General features: G+C 40.0%; 1 pseudogene; it reads left to right on the forward strand.

Annotated features, from left to right (window-relative positions):
- The first annotated feature begins 422 nt into the window (after positions 1 to 422).
- LOC115127724 (rho GTPase-activating protein 42-like) overlaps positions 423 to 19,902 on the forward strand; it is a 249,534-nt pseudogene continuing 230,054 nt past the window's right edge.

Below are 19,902 nucleotides of genomic sequence, written 5' to 3' on the forward strand. Positions count from 1 at the left end.
TGTGTAGTCAGCCATATAATGCAGTATTTCCCAAGAGAAAAAGTGATCCGGGCTACATTGGTAGTTTTATGCCTGTAGGCTACAATCTGATACTTATAACTCGCCCATGTAATAAACCAACTGAGATGTGTAGGTTAATATATACTTTAAAATGATGGTTGAGAAAACACAGAAGGCATTATCATCTAACTTTATTTATTTACGAGTTAACGTTTAAACTACATTTTTGTTTAGTTTACGTTGAGTGTAGTTTTAAATCATTAACAACCAAGACACATACAGTAGTTTCTAATATTTGGCAAGGCAAACAAACCGCGTCCCAAACCTTTACCAGCAGGAGTCTCACAATCACGGGTCATTTTGGTGAGGGGCTCTGGAGAGAATGTTGATGAGAAAAGTACATACGGCGGAAGTACCGGGAAAGTGGGAGGGGAAAAAAAGTTTCGACAACTCTAGATTGCGAATAACACCGGTATAGCATGATGAAAACAAACTTCTGTTAGGTAAATAGTTTTATGATCGGAAAATAACTTTTAAAATAGTTTATTGTGCGGGACACATAGTCTTACTTTCGAGTTCAGAATGGGACTCCCAACTCTGGAGTTTAGCGATTCTTTTCTGGATAGCCCTGATTTCAGAGAACGGCTAAAATATCACGAAATAGAGTTGGACCGAACAAACAAATTCATCAAAGAACTGATCAAAGACGGGAATATGTTGATAGCGGCGCTAAAGAGTAAGTAGCGTTCTCATCCTCTTCATCGTGATCATCTTCAAATGTCTAACTTCAAACTGTGTTGCATTGTTTCAGATGAAAATGTTACTTGAATGTCTAGATTGTGTGTTATCACATTTTGGAACAAAGCGTTTTTGTGTGATAGGTTAAAGATACTATACTATACTATTATTAAAGTGTAGCTTAATGGTTTGTCGCGTATCCTCACCATCCAATCGGCGTCGAGTATCCCCTTTGAACCCGTGGACGTTTATGGCACGGGAATCTTTACGCCGCTGAAGTGGAAAATTACACTTTTACTACGCGCCCCTGTCAGGCAACGATACTAAGTGGACATCTGTTCTTGTTATTTTACACGTTCTCCTTTTCCTTTCTATAATCGTGTTTTATCCTTGAATAAAATTACATAGGATTTTACCATTTCAAATTTGATTAAAAAAAAAGTAAAGAGCGAAAAAGATTGAATTCCCGAGAGAAAGAGAGAGAGAGCAATCAGACCCATTACAGGAGATAATGCTTGGGGGTAAGGGCCTCTCCAGGCCTCCCAGGCCTCTTTTTTATTTATTTATTTTCTAACCTTTATTTAACTAGACAAGTCAGTTTAAGAACAAATTCTTATTTACAAAGACGGCCTCCACCAGACAAACACGGACGACGCTGGGCCTCCCAATCACGGCCGGTTGTGATACAGCCTGGAATTGAACCAAGGTGTCTGTAGTGACGCCTCAAGCCCTGAGAGGCAGTGCCTCAGACCGCTGCACCTCTCGGGAGCCCTCTTCAATCACTCTACAGAAGTAATAATAAGAATGGTTGCAGTATGGAACCATATTCGCCATGTGTTAGTAGCTATGAGGATGTGTTAATACCTATGAGTTAGCAGAGTGTGGGAATATAATCTTTGTTAAGTGCCCTTTTAAAATAGTTTGGATACGTTAGGATAGTAGTTTCTTACCCCTCCGTATTCTGCAAACCAAAGCCGATAACCAATACTCACTGGTGACTCAGTTGTGTATGTTCTACTGTAATTCAACACGGTAGCCATATTATCCTTATATTCAATACCACGGTGGAAAAGAGACAGATGAACATACAGACAGAATACAGTGGAAGGTTACTGTTTCTATTCAGTCCCTTGTTTTATCAGAGTTGTATGACTCCAGGGCCTTTTTGGAACAGCAACACGATCAACACTATCCTTTTCCCTCTTTCAGCACATACTGAAGTATTCCCAGTGAAGACACAAAGGAATCTAACCGCTAGTTGTTTGGCCCTCTTGTTTAAGCAGTAAGCAGAAATATAGTCCTTGTTTTTAGATGGTAACGTGACTACCCGCCATAAGGAGACCTAATGCCTCAATGGTGTTTTTAAAGCAGTCACACAACATTGCTGTTTTAAGGAGCCTACTGCGGTCCTTATTTTACCGTCTCAGTGGTTTCAATGTGGTGATGCAGTAAGAATATCTTATCTGGATGTCTCTTATCTCTCTATTCATATCTAGCCCTTAATGGAGAACTCTTGCTGTATGTGAAACTACACCTAAACGCTACACCTAAACGCTATGTGAAACTACACCTAAACGTTATGTGAAACTACACCTAAGCGCTATGTGAAACTACACCTAAACGCTACACCTAAACGCTACACCTAAACGCTATGTGAAACTACACCTAAACGTTATGTGAAACTACACGCTATGTGAAACTACACCTAAACGCTACACCTAAACGCTATGTGAAATTACACGCTATGTGAAACTACACCTAAACGCTACACCTAAATGCTATGTGAAACTACACCTAAAGGCTATGTGAAACTACACCTAAACGCTATGTGAAACTACACCTAAAGGCTATGTGAAACTACACCTAAAGGCTATGTGAGACTACACCTAAACGCTATGTGAAACTATACCTAAACGCTATGTGAAACTACACCTAAACGCTATGTGAAACTACACCTAAACGCTATGTGAAACTACACCTAAAGGCTATGTGAGACTACACCTATACGCTATGTGAGACTACACCTAAAGGCTATGTGAAACTACACCTATACACTATGTGAAACTACACCTAAAGGCTATGTGAAACTACACCTAAACGCTATGTGAAACTACACCTAAAGGCTATGTGAAACTACACCTAAAGGCTACACCTAAATGCTATGTGAAACTATACCTATACGCTATGTGAAATTACACGCTATGTGAAACTACACCTAAATGCTATGTGAAACTATACCTATACGCTATGTGAGACTACACCTAAACGCTATGTGAAACTACACCTAAAGGCTATGTGAGACTACACCTAAAGGCTATGTGAAACTACACCTAAAGGCTATGTGAAACTACACCTAAACGCTATGTGAAACTACACCTAAACGCTATGTGAGACTACACCTAAACGCTATGTGAAACTACACCTAAACGCTATGTGAAACTACACCTAAACGCTATGTGAAACTACACCTAAAGGCTATGTGAGACTACACCTAAACGCTATGTGAGACTACACCTAAACGCTATGTGAAACTACACCTAAAGGCTATGTGAAACTACACCTAAACGCTATGTGAAACTACACCTAAACGCTACACCTAAACGCTATGTGAAACTACACCTAAAGGCTATGTGAAACTACACCTAAACGCTATGTGAAACTACACCTAAAGGCTATGTGAGACTACACCTAAACGCTATGTGAGACTACACCTAAACGCTATGTGAGACTACACCTAAACGCTATGTGAAACTACACCTAAACGCTATGTGAAACTACACCTAAAGGCTATGTGAAACTACACCTAAACGCTATGTGAAACTACACCTAAACGCTACACCTAAACGCTATGTGAAACTACACCTAAACGTTATGTGAAACTACACGCTATGTGAAACTACACCTAAAGGCTATGTGAAACTACACCTAAACGCTATGTGAAACTACACCTAAAGGCTATGTGAAACTACACCTAAAGGCTATGTGAGACTACACCTAAACGCTATGTGAAACTACACCTAAACGCTATGTGAAACTACACCTAAACGCTATGTGAAACTACACCTAAACGCTATGTGAAACTACACCTAAAGGCTATGTGAGACTACACCTATACGCTATGTGAGACTACACCTAAAGGCTATGTGAAACTACACCTATACGCTATGTGAAACTACACCTAAAGGCTATGTGAAACTACACCTAAACGCTATGTGAAACTACACCTAAAGGCTATGTGAAACTACACCTAAAGGCTACACCTAAATGCTATGTGAAACTATACCTATACGCTATGTGAAATTACACGCTATGTGAAACTACACCTAAATGCTATGTGAAACTATACCTATACGCTATGTGAAACTACACCTAAAGGCTATGTGAGACTACACCTAAACGCTATGTGAAACTACACCTAAACGCTATGTGAAACTACACCTAAACGCTATGTGAAACTACACCTAAAGGCTATGTGAGACTACACCTAAACGCTATGTGAGACTACACCTAAACGCTATGTGAAACTACACCTAAAGGCTATGTGAAACTACACCTAAACGCTATGTGAAACTACACCTAAACGCTACACCTAAACGCTATGTGAAACTACACCTAAAGGCTATGTGAAACTACACCTAAACGCTATGTGAAACTACACCTAAAGGCTATGTGAGACTACACCTAAACGCTATGTGAGACTACACCTAAACGCTATGTGAGACTACACCTAAACGCTATGTGAAACTACACCTAAACGCTATGTGAAACTACACCTAAAGGCTATGTGAAACTACACCTAAACGCTATGTGAAACTACACCTAAACGCTACACCTAAACGCTATGTGAAACTACACCTAAACGCTATGTGAAACTACACCTAAACGCTATGTGAACCTACACCTAAAGGCTATGTGAAACTATACCTATACGCTATGTGAGACTACACCTAAACGCTATGTGAAACTACACCTAAAGGCTATGTGAGACTACACCTAAACGCTATGTGAAACTACACCTAAAGGCTATGTGAAACTACACCTAAAGGCTATGTGAAACTATACCTAAACGCTACACCTAAACGCTATGTGAAACTACACCTAAACGCTATGTGAAACTACACCTAAACGCTATGTGAAACTACACCTAAACGCTATGTGAACCTACACCTAAAGGCTATGTGAAACTATACCTATACGCTATGTGAGACTACACCTAAACGCTATGTGAAACTACACCTAAAGGCTATGTGAGACTACACCTAAACGCTATGTGAAACTACACCTAAAGGCTATGTGAAACTACACCTAAAGGCTATGTGAAACTATACCTAAACGCTATGTGAGATTACACCTAAACGCTATGTGAAACTACACCTAAACGCTACACCTAAACGCTATGTGAAACTACACCTAAACGCTATGTGAAACTACACCTAAACGCTATGTGAAACTACACCTAAAGGCTATGTGAGACTACACCTAAAGGCTATGTGAGACTACACCTAAAGGCTATGTGAAACTACACCTAAAGGCTATGTGAGACTACACCTAAAGGCTATGTGAAACTACACCTAAACGCTATGTGAAACTACACCTAAACGCTATGTGAAACTACACCTAAAGGCTATGTGAAACTACACCTAAACGCTATGTGAAACTACACCTAAACGCTACACCTAAACGCTATGTGAAACTACACCTAAACGCTATGTGAGACTACACCTAAACGCTATGTGAACCTACACCTAAAGGCTATGTGAGACTACACCTAAAGGCTATGTGAGACTACACCTAAAGGCTATGTGAGACTACACCTAAAGGCTATGTGAGATTACACACTTCTTACACACTTCACCATATTGGGTGTATTTCAATATGCATGCTACCGTGATCCAATGATACCATGAGTCCAAATCAAAGTTTACGAAACGGAGCGGCACTTCTCAGATGCGTATTCCGCTTGTACACATTCTGAAGCATTCACCAATGCAAGCTTCGATGGAAAGTATGTACGAAAATATGACCAACCACGTTAAAAACAACGCAACATTTATTGAAATCATTGGCAGAGATGATTTGGGCTGCAGGGAGAGAAAATTTACTCACGACTTCAGGAATGAAATGTTTCCTTTGCACAGCCCTTTTATCTTGATAATATATCATGTCATTAATAATAAATACATACTGTGTTATTTTGGTTTACCTGCCTACATTACCCACTGAAGTGTGCATAGATCACAACTCCATAGTAAGTCAATAGGGCTAACTGGATAACTAGCTAGCCAAGAATAATTGGTATCTAGCTAGCTAGGAATAGTTAGTTTTAGGTCGTTTTTGCCTGTTAAACTAGCTAACTCGCTATATTATTACTAGACTAATTGTTCTTTTGTAGTATAGCTAGTAACATATTATATTGGCATATTTTGACAGGGTTGACAGAGTGCTTGAAGGCTGTGTAGTAGACCAAATAGTATACAAGCACTATTTACGTTCTTTTAGGGCCCATAATGCAATTCTACCCAAAATGGTCGTATCTTCACAACATTTTCAGATTTGAAGAAAATGGCAGAAAATATGCAGCCGAAGTCCGACGAAAGTGGATACAAATGAACTGCTTTAACTAATTAGTCTGACGAGAGTGGATACAAATGAACTGCTTTAACTAATTAGTCTGACGAGAGTGGACACAAATGAACTGCTTTAACTAATTAGTCTGACGAGAGTGGATACAAATTAACTGCTTTAACTAATTAGTCCGACGAGAGTGGACACAAATGAACTGCTTTAACTAATTAGTCTGACGAGAGTGGATACAAATGAACTGCTTTAACTAATTAGTCTGACGAGAGTGGACACAAATTAACTGCTTTAACTAATTAGTCCGACGAAAGTGGATACAAATGAACTGCTTTAACTAATTAGTCCGACGAGAGTGGATACAAATGAATACATTGTGGGTTCATATACATTATCATAATACAACATATTTGGTAGCAGAATAACTTTGGGTAAATTGGGCCTAGATTGATGATTATGATTATTATGATGATAATGATGATGATGATGATTATTATCATTAAATATCCTACCTAAACGATGTCATGAGTCTTGTTAAACTATGTGTCAATGTCAACAGTGAAGAGGTGACTCTGGGATGAGGGCCTTCTAGGCAGAGTTCCTCTGTCCAGTGTCTGTGTTCTTTTGCCCATCTTAATCTTTTATTTTTATTGGCCAGTCTGAGATATGGCTTTTCCTTTGCAACTCTGCCTAGAAGGCCAGCATTCCGGAGTCACCTCTTCGCTGTTGACATTGTGACTGGTGTTTTGCGGGTACTATTTAATGAAGCTGCCAGTTGAGGACTTGTGAGGCATCTGTTTCTCAAACTAGACGCTGTAATGTACTTTTCCTCTTGCTCAGTTGTGCACCGGGGCCACCCACTCCTCTTTCTATTCTGGTTAGGGCCAGTTTGCGCTGTTCTGTGAAGGGATTAGTACACAGCATTGTACGAGATCTTCAGTTTCTTTGCAATTTTTCAGAACAAGAATAGACTGACGAGCTTCAGAAGAAAGTTCTATGTTTCTGGCCATTTTGAGCCTGCAATAGAAACCACAAGTGCTGATTCTCCAGATACTCAACTAGTTTAAAGATTGCTTCTTTAATCAGAACAACAGTTTTCAGCTGTGCTTACATAATTGCAAAATTGTTTTCTAATGATCAATTAGCCTTTTAAAATGATAAACTTGGATTAGCTAACACAACGTGCCATTGGAACACAGGAGTGATGGTTGCTGATAATGGGCCTCTGTACTCCTATGTAGATATTCCATTGGAACACAGGAGTGATGTTTGCTGATAATGGGCCTCTGTACACCTATGTAGATATTCCATAACAAATCCCTTCAAATCCCTTTAGAAAAAATCCCTTCAAATCCGACAATAGAAATTTACAACATGAACAATGTCTACACTGTATTTCTGATCAATTTGATGTTATTTTAATGGACAAAAACAAGGAATTGTCTAAGTGAACCCAAACTTTTGAACGGTAGTGTACATTTGGGGATCTGATAGTATTTCTGATTGGCTTCACACATCACCTGAGGAGCTTGTCAAAGGAATGTTTTCTTCACCTCATACAGCAAGCAAGAAAAGTTTGTTTTTACATCCATTGAGAATGACAGTAATTCTTCTATGGATTTGAAACATCTTTCCATCTCTCCCTTTCGATAAGCACTCAGCGTGAAATGGAACAATGTCCTGGTCTGATCCAGTGGAAACGTCATAAAATAGACCTGATTACTTCTAATCAGTGCTCTGATCCAGTGGAAACGTCATAAAATAGACCTGATTACTTCTAATCAGTGCTCTGATCCAGTGGAAACGTCATAAAATAGACCTGATTACTTCTAATCAGTGCTCTGATCCAGTGGAAACGTCATAAAATAGACCTGATTACTTCTAATCAGTGCTCTGATCCAGTGGAAACGTCATAAAATAGACCTGATTACTTCTAATCAGTGCTCTGATCCAGTGGAAACGTCATAAAATAGACCTGATTACTTCTAATCAGTGCTCTGATCCAGTGGAAACGTCATAAAATAGACCTGATTACTTCTAATCAGTGCTCTGATCCAGTGGAAACGTCATAAAATAGACCTGATTACTTCTAATCAGTGCTCTGATCCAGTGGAAACGTCATAAAATAGACCTGATTACTTCTTATCAGTGCTTGACTTTGACTGAAATAGGTTCCGGTACTCATTTTGGTTGCTGGTACTGTTTATATTTAGGTGCAGGAGCTCTACAATACTTTAGATATAATATCCTATAAAGAGGAACAGGAGCTCCACAATACTTTAGATATAATATTCTATAAGAGGAACAGGAGCTCTACAATACTTTAGAGATAATATTCTATAAGAGGAACAGGAGCTCTACAATACTTTAGATATAATATCCTATAAAGAGGAACAGGAGCTCTACAATACTTTAGATATAATATCCTATAAAGAGGAACAGGAGCTCTACACTACTTTAGAGATAATATCCTATAAAGAGGAACAGGAGCTCTACACTACTTTAGAGATAATATCCTATAAAGAGGAACAGGAGCTCTACAATACTTCAGATATAATATCCTATAAAGAGGAACAGGAGCTCCACAATACTTTAGAGATAATATCCTATAAAGAGGAACAGGAGCTCTACACTACTTTAGAGATAATATTCTATAAGAGGAACAGGAGCTCCACAATACTTTAGAGATAATATCCTATAAGAGGAACAGGAGCTCTACACTACTTTAGAGATAATATTCTATAAGAGGAACAGGAGCTCTACAATACTTTAGAGATAATATTCTATAAGAGGAACAGGAGCTCTACAATACTTTAGAGATAATATCCTATAAGAGGAACAGGAGCTCTACACTACTTTAGAGATAATATTCTATAAGAGGAACAGGAGCTCCACACTACTTTAGAGATAATATTCTATAAGAGGAACAGGAGCTCTACAATACTTTAGAGATGATATCCTATAAAGAGGAACAGGAGTTCAAGCAGTAGAACATTTTGAGGTACCGGTACTCTGCTCCAGTGAGCTCCTGCCCAAGTCAACCACTGCTTCTTATCCCTTGATCAAAGAGCCTACAGCTGTGTCTGTCCTGATCTCACTGGAGCAGGAAGCTCTGAGGGCACAGAATATTTGATACAATGTTGCAGGTTTGCTAGAGCAAGCTTCAGGTCAGACCCCGTTGATACAATGTTGCAGGTTTGCTAGAGCAAGCTTCAGGTCAGACCCCGTTGATATAATGTTGCAGGTTTGCTAGAGCAAGCTTCAGGTCAGACCCCGTTGATACAATGTTGCAGGTTTGCTAGAGCAAGCTTCAGGTCAGACCCCGTTGATACAATGTTGCAGGTTTGCTAGAGCAAGCTTCAGGTCAGACCCCGTTGATACAATGTTGCAGGTTTGCTAGAGCAAGCTTCAGGTCAGACCCCGTTGATACAATGTTGCAGGTTTGCTAGAGCAAGCTTCAGGTCAGACCCCGTTGATACAATGTTGCAGGTTTGCTAGAGCAAGCTTCACGTCAGACCCCGTTGATACAATGTTGCAGGTTTGCTAGAGCAAGCTTCAGGTCAGACAGGCCATGTGCAGCCAATGTGATTTATATGATATTTATTTTAATCAGGATATTTTCTACCTGCAGGCTGCAATCTTTTTATTTGTTGGCTTTATATTGGCTATTTTTACATATCTGGCAATAAAAGTGACTTTTTATCATTTTCATTTAGATTTGGATAGAATTTTGATTAACTACATGACAATGATTGTGCGATATGAAGACATTCCTATCAATGTATTAAACTGTTTCAGGAACATTTGCATATGAAAACCCTAACTGGCACGCAGATCTACGTAGGTAATAGGCTGCCATTTGGGAACCATTATATAACTAGGTGTTGGTAGTAGCAGGGTGTGTGCTGATTGACACGTCTCAACCTGCTTCAGACTCAGTTCGTCAACAGGAGGGAATCAGGACAGAAACACTGAGCTAGTCGCACTATGTGTGGCCATTGTGAAGAACTAGCCTGAAAAAATGGCTGAGCTATAAAGTGTGCTTGTCTGTCTCGGTTTGTGTGGTCGTTGTGAAATGTAAAAACATGCTTGGGCTACAGTAGACTTACATCTGTATTTACAGTTGAGCTACAATGTCTAGGCCTGTCATCTGCTCTCTTCAGGGTTACAGCTCTGTCTGAGGTAACTGTTTGTCTGATTCAGGAAGAGCCCTCTTTTTCTTTTTGTTCAGGGTCGTGAGTTTCTAGCTGATGGAATGTATTGTCATGTGGTCGCCCTGGAGACAGATACACTCTGTACCTAGGGGGCTGTTGGTCATGTGGTCGCCCTGGAGACAGACACACTCTGTACCCACGGGGCTGTTGGTCATGTGGTCGCCCTGGAGACAGATACACTCTGTACCCAGGGGGCTGTTGGTCATGTGGTCGCCCTGGAGACAGACACACTCTGTACCCTTGGGGCTGTTGGTCATGTGGTCGCCCTGGAGACAGATACACTCTGTACCCAGGGGGCTGTTGGTCATGTGGTCGCCCTGGAGACAGACACACTCTGTACCCAGGGGGCTGTTGGTCATGTGGTCGCCCTGGAGACAGACACACTCTGTACCCAGGGGGCTGTTGGTCATGTGGTCGCCCTGGAGACAGACACACTCTGTGTGGTGTGGTTTATTGTGGTGGTGTGGTAGTGTGGTGTGGTGGTGTGTTGTGGTGGTGTGTGGTTGTGGTAGTGAGGTGCGTTGTGGTAGTGTGGTGGTGTGGAGTGGTGTTGTGGCGGTGTGGAGTGGTGGTGTGTTGTGGTGGTGGTGTTGTGGTAGGGTGTTTTGGTAGTGTGGTGGTGTGGTTGTGGTGGTGTGGTGTGTTTTGGTTGTGGTAGTGTGGTGTGTTGGGGTGGTGTGTTGTGGTAGTGTGGTGGTGTGTTGTGGTGGTGTGTTGTGGTGTGGTGGTGTGTTGTGGTAGTGTGGTGGTGTGGTAGTGTGGTAGTGTGTTGTGGTGGTGTGTTGTTGTGGTAGTGTGCTGTGGTAGTGTGGTGGTGTGTTGTGGTAGTGTGTTGTGCTGGTGTGTTGTGCTGGTGTGTTGTGGTGGTGTGTTGTGGTAGTGTGTTGTGCTGGTGTGTTGTGGTGGTGTGTTGTGTTGTGGTGGTGTGGTGTGTTGTGGTGGTGTGGTGTGGTGTGTTGTGGTGGTGTGGTGTGTTGTGGTGGTGTGGTGTGTTGTGGTGGTGTGTTGTTGTGGTTGTGTGTTGTGGTGTGTTGTGGTGGTGTGTTGTGGTTGTGTGTTTTCTCAGTGGTGAAATCAGATTTTCAAGAAGCATGACTTGTGAAAAACATTTAAAAGATGAAGGACATTTTTTTTTAAATGTCTGATGATGGTCTTCATAGCATGATGCTAGTATTACCTGATGATGGTCTTCATAGCATGATGCTAGTATTACCTGATGATGGTCTTCATAGCATGATGCTAGTATTACCTGATGATATAGCATGATGCTAGTATTACCTGATGATGGTCTTCATAGCATGATGCTAGTATTACCTGATAATGGTCTTTCATGATGCTAGCATGATGCTAGTATTACCTGATGATGGTCTTATAGCATGATGCTAGTATTACCTGATGATGGTCTTCATAGCATGATGCTAGTATTACCTGATGATGGTCTTCATAGCATGATGCTAGTATTACCTGATGATGGTCTTCATAGCATGATGCTAGTATTACCTGATGATGGTCTTCATAGCATGATGCTAGTATTACCTGATGATGGTCTTCATAGCATGATGCTAGTATTACCTGATGATGGTCTTCATAGCATGATGCTAGTATTACCTGATGATGCTGACCTGATGTCTTCATAGCATGATGCTAGTATTACCTGATGATGGTCTTCATAGCATGATGCTAGTATTACCTGATGATGGTCTTCATAGCATGATGCTAGTATTACCTGATGATGGTCTTCATAGCATGATGCTAGTATTACCTGATGATGGTCTTCACAGCATGATGCTAGTATTACCTGATGATGGTCTTCATAGCATGATGCTAGTATTACCTGATGATGGTCTTCACAGCATGATGCTAGTATTACCTGATGATGGTCTTCACAGCATGATGCTAGTATTACCTGATGATGGTCTTCATAGCATGATGCTAGTATTACCTGATGATGGTCTTCACAGCATGATGCTAGTATTACCTGATGATGGTCTTCACAGCAGCTAGTATGATGCTAGTATTACCTGATAATGGTCTTCATAGCATGATGCTAGTATTACCTGATGATGGTCTTCACAGCATGATGCTAGTATTACCTGATGATGGTCTTCACAGCATGATGCTAGTATTACCTGATAATGGTCTTCATAGCATGATGCTAGTATTACCTGATGATGGTCTTCATAGCATGATGCTAGTATTACCTGATGATGGTCTTCATAGCATGATGCTAGTATTACCTGATAATGGTCTTCATAGCATGATGCTAGTATTACCTGATGATGGTCTTCATAGCATGATGCTAGTATTACCTGATGATGGTCTTCATAGCATGATGCTAGTATTACCTGATGATGGTCTTGATGGTCTTAGCATGATGCTAGTATTACCTGATGATGGTCTTCACAGCATGATGCTAGTATTACCTGATGATGGTCTTCACAGCATGATGCTAGTATTACCTGATGATGGTCTTCACAGCATGATGCTAGTATTACCTGATGATGGTCTTCATAGCATGATGCTAGTATTACCTGATGATGATGCATGTCTTCACCTGATGATGGTCTTATCATGATGCTAGTATTACCTGATGATGGTCTTCATAGCATGATGCTAGTATTACCTGATGATGATCTTCATAGCATGTCTTATCATGATGCTAGTATTACCTGATGATGGTCTTCATAGCATGATGCTAGTATTACCTGATGATGGTCTTATCATGATGCTAGTATTACCTGATGATGGTCTTCATAGCATGATGCTAGTATTACCTGATGATGGTCTTCATAGCATGATGCTAGTATTACCTGATGATGGTCTTCATAGCATGATGCTAGTATTACCTGATGATGGTCTTATCATGATGCTAGTATTACCTGATGATGGTCTTCATAGCATGATGCTAGTATTACCTGATGATGGTCTTCATAGCATGATGCTAGTATTACCTGATGATGGTCTTCATAGCATGATGCTAGTATTACCTGATGATGGTCTTATCATGATGCTAGTATTACCTGATGATGGTCTTCATAGCATGATGCTAGTATTACCTGATAATGGTCTTCACAGCATGATGCTAGTATTACCTGATAATGGTCTTCACAGCATGATGCTAGTATTACCTGATGATGGTCTTATCATGATGCTAGTATTACCTGATGATGGTCTTCATAGCATGATGCTAGTATTACCTGATGATGGTCTTCATAGCATGATGCTAGTATTACCTGATGATGGTCTTCACAGCATGATGCTAGTATTACCTGATGATGGTCTTCATAGCATGATGCTAATCTGATGATGGTCTTCATAGCATGATGCTAGTATTACCTGATGATGGTCTTCATAGCATGATGCTAGTATTACCTGATGATGGTCTTCATAGCATGATGCTAGTATTACCTGATAATGGTCTTCATAGCATGATGCTAGTATTACCTGATGATGGTCTTCATAGCATGATGCTAGTATTACCTGATGATGGTCTTCATAGCATGATGCTAGTATTACCTGATGATGGTCTTCATAGCATGATGCTAGTATTACCTGATGATGGTCTTCATAGCATGATGCTAGTATTACCTGATGATGAGTATTACCTGATGATGGTCTTCACATCATGATGCTAGTATTACCTGATAATGGTCTTCATAGCATGATGCTAGTATTACCTGATGATGGTCTTCATAGCATGATGCTAGTATTACCTGATGATGGTCTTATCATGATGCTAGTATTACCTGATGATGGTCTTCATAGCATGATGCTAGTATTACCTGATGATGGTCTTCATAGCATGATGCTAGTATTACCTGATGATGGTCTTCACAGCATGATGCTAGTATTACCTGATGATGGTCTTCACATTATGATGCTAGTATTACCTGATGATGGTCTTATCATGATGCTAGTATTACCTGATGATGGTCTTCATAGCATGATGCTAGTATTACCTGATGATGGTCTTATCATGATGCTAGTATTACCTGATGATGGTCTTCATAGCATGATGCTAGTATTACCTGATGATGGTCTTATCATGATGCTAGTATTACCTGATGATGGTCTTCATAGCATGATGCTAGTATTACCTGATAATGGTCTTCACAGCATGATGCTAGTATTACCTGATAATGGTCTTCACAGCATGATGCTAGTATTACCTGATGATGGTCTTATCATGATGCTAGTATTACCTGATAATGGTCTTCACAGCATGATGCTAGTATTACCTGATGATGGTCTTATCATGATGCTAGTATTACCTGATGATGGTCTTCAGCATGATGCTATTACCTGATGATGGTCTAGCATGATGCTAGTATTACCTGATGATGGTCTTCATAGCATGATGCTAGTATTACCTGATAATGGTCTTCACATCATGATGCTAGTATTACCTGATGATGGTCTTCACAGCATGATGCTAGTATTACCTGATGATGGTCTTCACAGCATGATGCTAGTATTACCTGATGATGGTCTTCATAGCATGATGCTAGTATTACCTGATGATGGTCTTCATAGCATGATGCTAGTATTACCTGATGATGGTCTTATCATGATGCTAGTATTACCTGATGATGGTCTTCATAGCATGATGCTAGTATTACCTGATGATGGTCTTCATAGCATGATGCTAGTATTACCTGATGATGGTCTTCATAGCATGATGCTAGTATTACCTGATGATGGTCTTCATAGCATGATGCTAGTATTACCTGATGATGGTCTTCACAGCATGATGCTAGTATTACCTGATGATGGTCTTCATGATGCTAGTATTCTGATGATGGTCTTCACATCATGATGCTAGTATTACCTGATAATGGTCTTCATAGCATGATGCTAGTATTACCTGATGATGGTCTTCATAGCATGATGCTAGTATTACCTGATGATGGTCTTATCATGATGCTAGTATTACCTGATGATGGTCTTCATAGCATGATGCTAGTATTACCTGATGATGGTCTTATCATGATGCTAGTATTACCTGATGATGGTCTTCATAGCATGATGCTAGTATTACCTGATGATGGTCTTATCATGATGCTAGTATTACCTGATGATGGTCTTCATAGCATGATGCTAGTATTACCTGATGATGGTCTTCATAGCATGATGCTAGTATTACCTGATGATGGTCTTCATAGCATGATGCTAGTATTACCTGATGATGGTCTTATCATGATGCTAGTATTACCTGATGATGGTCTTCATAGCATGATGCTAGTATTACCTGATAATGGTCTTCACAGCATGATGCTAGTATTACCTGATGATGGTCTTCACAGCATGATGCTAGTATTACCTGATGATGGTCTTCACAGCATGATGCTAGTATTACCTTGATGGTCCTGATGATGGTCTTCATAGCATGATGCTAGTATTACCTGATGATGGTCTTCATAGCATGATGCTAGTATTACCTGATGATGGTCTTCATAGCATGATGCTAGTATTACCTGATGATGGTCTTCATAGCATGATGCTAGTATTACCTGATGATGGTCTTCATAGCATGATGCTAGTATTACCTGATGATGGTCTTCATAGCATGATGCTAGTATTACCTGATGATGGTCTTCATAGCATGATGCTAGTATTACCTGATGATGGTCTTCATAGCATGATGCTAGTATTACCTGATGATGGTCTTCATAGCATGATGCTAGTATTACCTGATGATGGTCTTCATAGCATGATGCTAGTATTACCTGATGATGGTCTTCTAGCATGATGCTAGTATTACCTGATGATGGTCTTCTAGCATGATGCTAGTATTACCTGATGATGGTCTTCATGGCATGATGCTAGTATTACCTGATGATGGTCTTCACAGCATGATGCTAGTATTACCTGATGATGGTCTTCATAGCATGATGCTAGTATTACCTGATAATGGTCTTCATAGCATGATGCTAGTATTACCTGATGATGGTCTTCATGATGCTAGTATTAGCATGATGCTAGTATTACCTGATGATGGTCTTCATAGCATGATGCTAGTATTACCTGATGATGGTCTTCACAGCATGATGCTAGTATTACCTGATGATGGTCTTCATAGCATGATGCTAGTATTACCTGATGATGGTCTTCATAGCATGATGCTAGTATTACCTGATGATGGTCTTCATAGCATGATGCTAGTATTACCTGATGATGGTCTTCATAGCATGATGCTAGTATTACCTGATGATGGTCTTCATAGCATGATGCTAGTATTACCTGATGATGGTCTTCACAGCATGATGCTAGTATTACCTGATGATGGTCTTCATAGCATGATGCTAGTATTACCTGATGATGGTCTTCATAGCATGATGCTAGTATTACCTGATGATGGTCTTCATAGCATGATGCTAGTATTACCTGATGATGGTCTTCATAGCATGATGCTAGTATTACCTGATGATGGTCTTCATAGCATGATGCTAGTATTACCTGATAATGGTCTTATCATGATGCTAGTATTACCTGATGATGGTCTTCACAGCATGATGCTAGTATTACCTGATGATGGTCTTCACAGCATGATGCTAGTATTACCTGATGATGGTCTTATCATGATGCTAGTATTACCTGATGATGGTCTTCATAGCATGATGCTAGTATTACCTGATGATGGTCTTCACAGCATGATGCTAGTATTACCTGATGATGGTCTTCACAGCATGATGCTAGTATTACCTGATGATGGTCTTCATAGCATGATGCTAGTATTACCTGATGATGGTCTTCACAGCATGATGCTAGTATTACCTGATGATGGTCTTCACATCATGATGCTAGTATTACCTGATGATGGTCTTCATAGCATGATGCTAGTATTACCTGATGATGGTCTTATCATGATGCTAGTATTACCTGATGATGGTCTTCATAGCATGATGCTAGTATTACCTGATGATGGTCTTCATAGCATGATGCTAGTATTACCTGATGATGGTCTTCATAGCATGATGCTAGTATTACCTGATGATGGTCTTCATAGCATGATGCTAGTATTACCTGATGATGGTCTTCATAGCATGATGCTAGTATTACCTGATAATGGTCTTCTAGCATGATGCTAGTATTACCTGATATTACCTGAATGTATTACCTGATGATGGTCACAGCATGATGCTAGTATTACCTGATGATGGTCTTCACAGCATGATGCTAGTATTACCTGATGATGGTCTTCACAGCATGATGCTAGTATTACCTGATGATGGTCTTCACAGCATGATGCTAGTATTACCTGATGATGGTCTTCACAGCATGATGCTAGTATTACCTGATGATGGTCTTCACAGCATGATGCTAGTATTACCTGATGATGGTCTTCATAGCATGATGCTAGTATTACCTGATGATGGTCTTCACAGCATGATGCTAGTATTACCTGATGATGGTCTTCACAGCATGATGCTAGTATTACCTGATGATGGTCTTCATAGCATGATGCTAGTATTACCTGATGATGGTCTTCATAGCATGATGCTAGTATTACCTGATGATGGTCTTCATAGCATGATGCTAGTATTACCTGATGATGGTCTTCATAGCATGATGCTAGTATTACCTGATAATGGTCTTCATAGCATGATGCTAGTATTACCTGATGATGGTCTTCATAGCATGATGCTAGTATTACCTGATGATGGTCTTCACAGCATGATGCTAGTATTACCTGATGATGGTCTTCATAGCATGATGCTAGTATTACCTGATGATGGTCTTCATAGCATGATGCTAGTATTACCTGATGATGGTCTTCATAGCATGATGCTAGTATTATCTGATGATGGTCTTCATAGCATGATGCTAGTATTACCTGATGATGGTCTTCATAGCATGATGCTAGTATTACCTGATAATGGTCTTCACAGCATGATGCTAGTATTACCTGATGATGGTCTTCACATCATGATGCTAGTATTACCTGATGATGGTCTTCACAGCATGATGCTAGTATTACCTGATGATGGTCTTCACAGCATGATGCTAGTATTACCTGATGATGGTCTTCACAGCATGATGCTAGTATTACCTGATGATGGTCTTCATAGCATGATGCTAGTATTACCTGATGATGGTCTTCATAGCATGATGCTAGTATTACCTGATGATGGTCTTCATAGCATGATGCTAGTATTACCTGATAATGGTCTTCATAGCATGATGCTAGTATTACCTGATGATGGTCTTCATAGCATGATGCTAGTATTACCTGATGATGGTCTTCATAGCATGATGCTAGTATTACCTGATGATGGTCTTCATAGCATGATGCTAGTATTACCTGATGATGGTCTTCATAGCATGATGCTAGTATTACCTGATGATGGTCTTCATAGCATGATGCTAGTATTACCTGATGATGGTCTTCATAGCATGATGCTAGTATTATCTGATGATGGTCTTCATAGCATGATGCTAGTATTACCTGATGATGGTCTTCATAGCATGATGCTAGTATTACCTGATGATGGTCTTCATAGCATGATGCTAGTATTACCTGATGATGGTCTTCACAGCATGATGCTAGTATTACCTGATGATGGTCTTCATAGCATGATGCTAGTATTACCTGATAATGGTCTTCATAGCATGATGCTAGTATTACCTGATGATGGTCTTCATAGCATGATGCTAGTATTACCTGATGATGGTCTTCATAGCATGATGCTAGTATTACCTGATGATGGTCTTCATAGCATGATGCTAGTATTACCTGATGATGGTCTTCATAGCATGATGCTAGTATTACCTGATGATGGTCTTCATAGCATGATGCTAGTATTACCTGATGATGGTCTTCATAGCATGATGCTAGTATTACCTGATGATGGTCTTCATAGCATGATGCTAGTATTACCTGATGATGGTCTTCATAGCATGATGCTAGTATTACCTGATGATGGTCTTCACAGCATGATGCTAGTATTACCTGATATGATGCATGATGCTAGTATTACCTGATGAGCATGATGCTAGTATTACCTGATGATGGTCTTCAGCATGATGCTAGTATTACCTGATGATGGTCTTCATAGCATGATGCTAGTATTACCTGATGATGGTCTTCATGATAGCATGATGCTAGTATTACCTGATGATGGTCTTCATAGCATGATGCTAGTATTACCTGATGATGGTCTTCATAGCATGATGCTAGTATTACCTGATGATGGTCTTCATAGCATGATGCTAGTATTACCTGATGATGGTCTTCATAGCATGATGCTAGTATTACCTGATGATGGTCTTCATAGCATGATGCATGATGGTCTTATAGCATGATGCTAGTATTACCTGATGATGGTCTTCACAGCATGATGCTAGTATTACCTGATGATGGTCTTCATACAGC

Source organism: Oncorhynchus nerka, linkage group LG11 (assembly GCF_034236695.1).
Source record: "Oncorhynchus nerka isolate Pitt River linkage group LG11, Oner_Uvic_2.0, whole genome shotgun sequence".
Taxonomy (NCBI): domain Eukaryota; kingdom Metazoa; phylum Chordata; class Actinopteri; order Salmoniformes; family Salmonidae; genus Oncorhynchus; species Oncorhynchus nerka.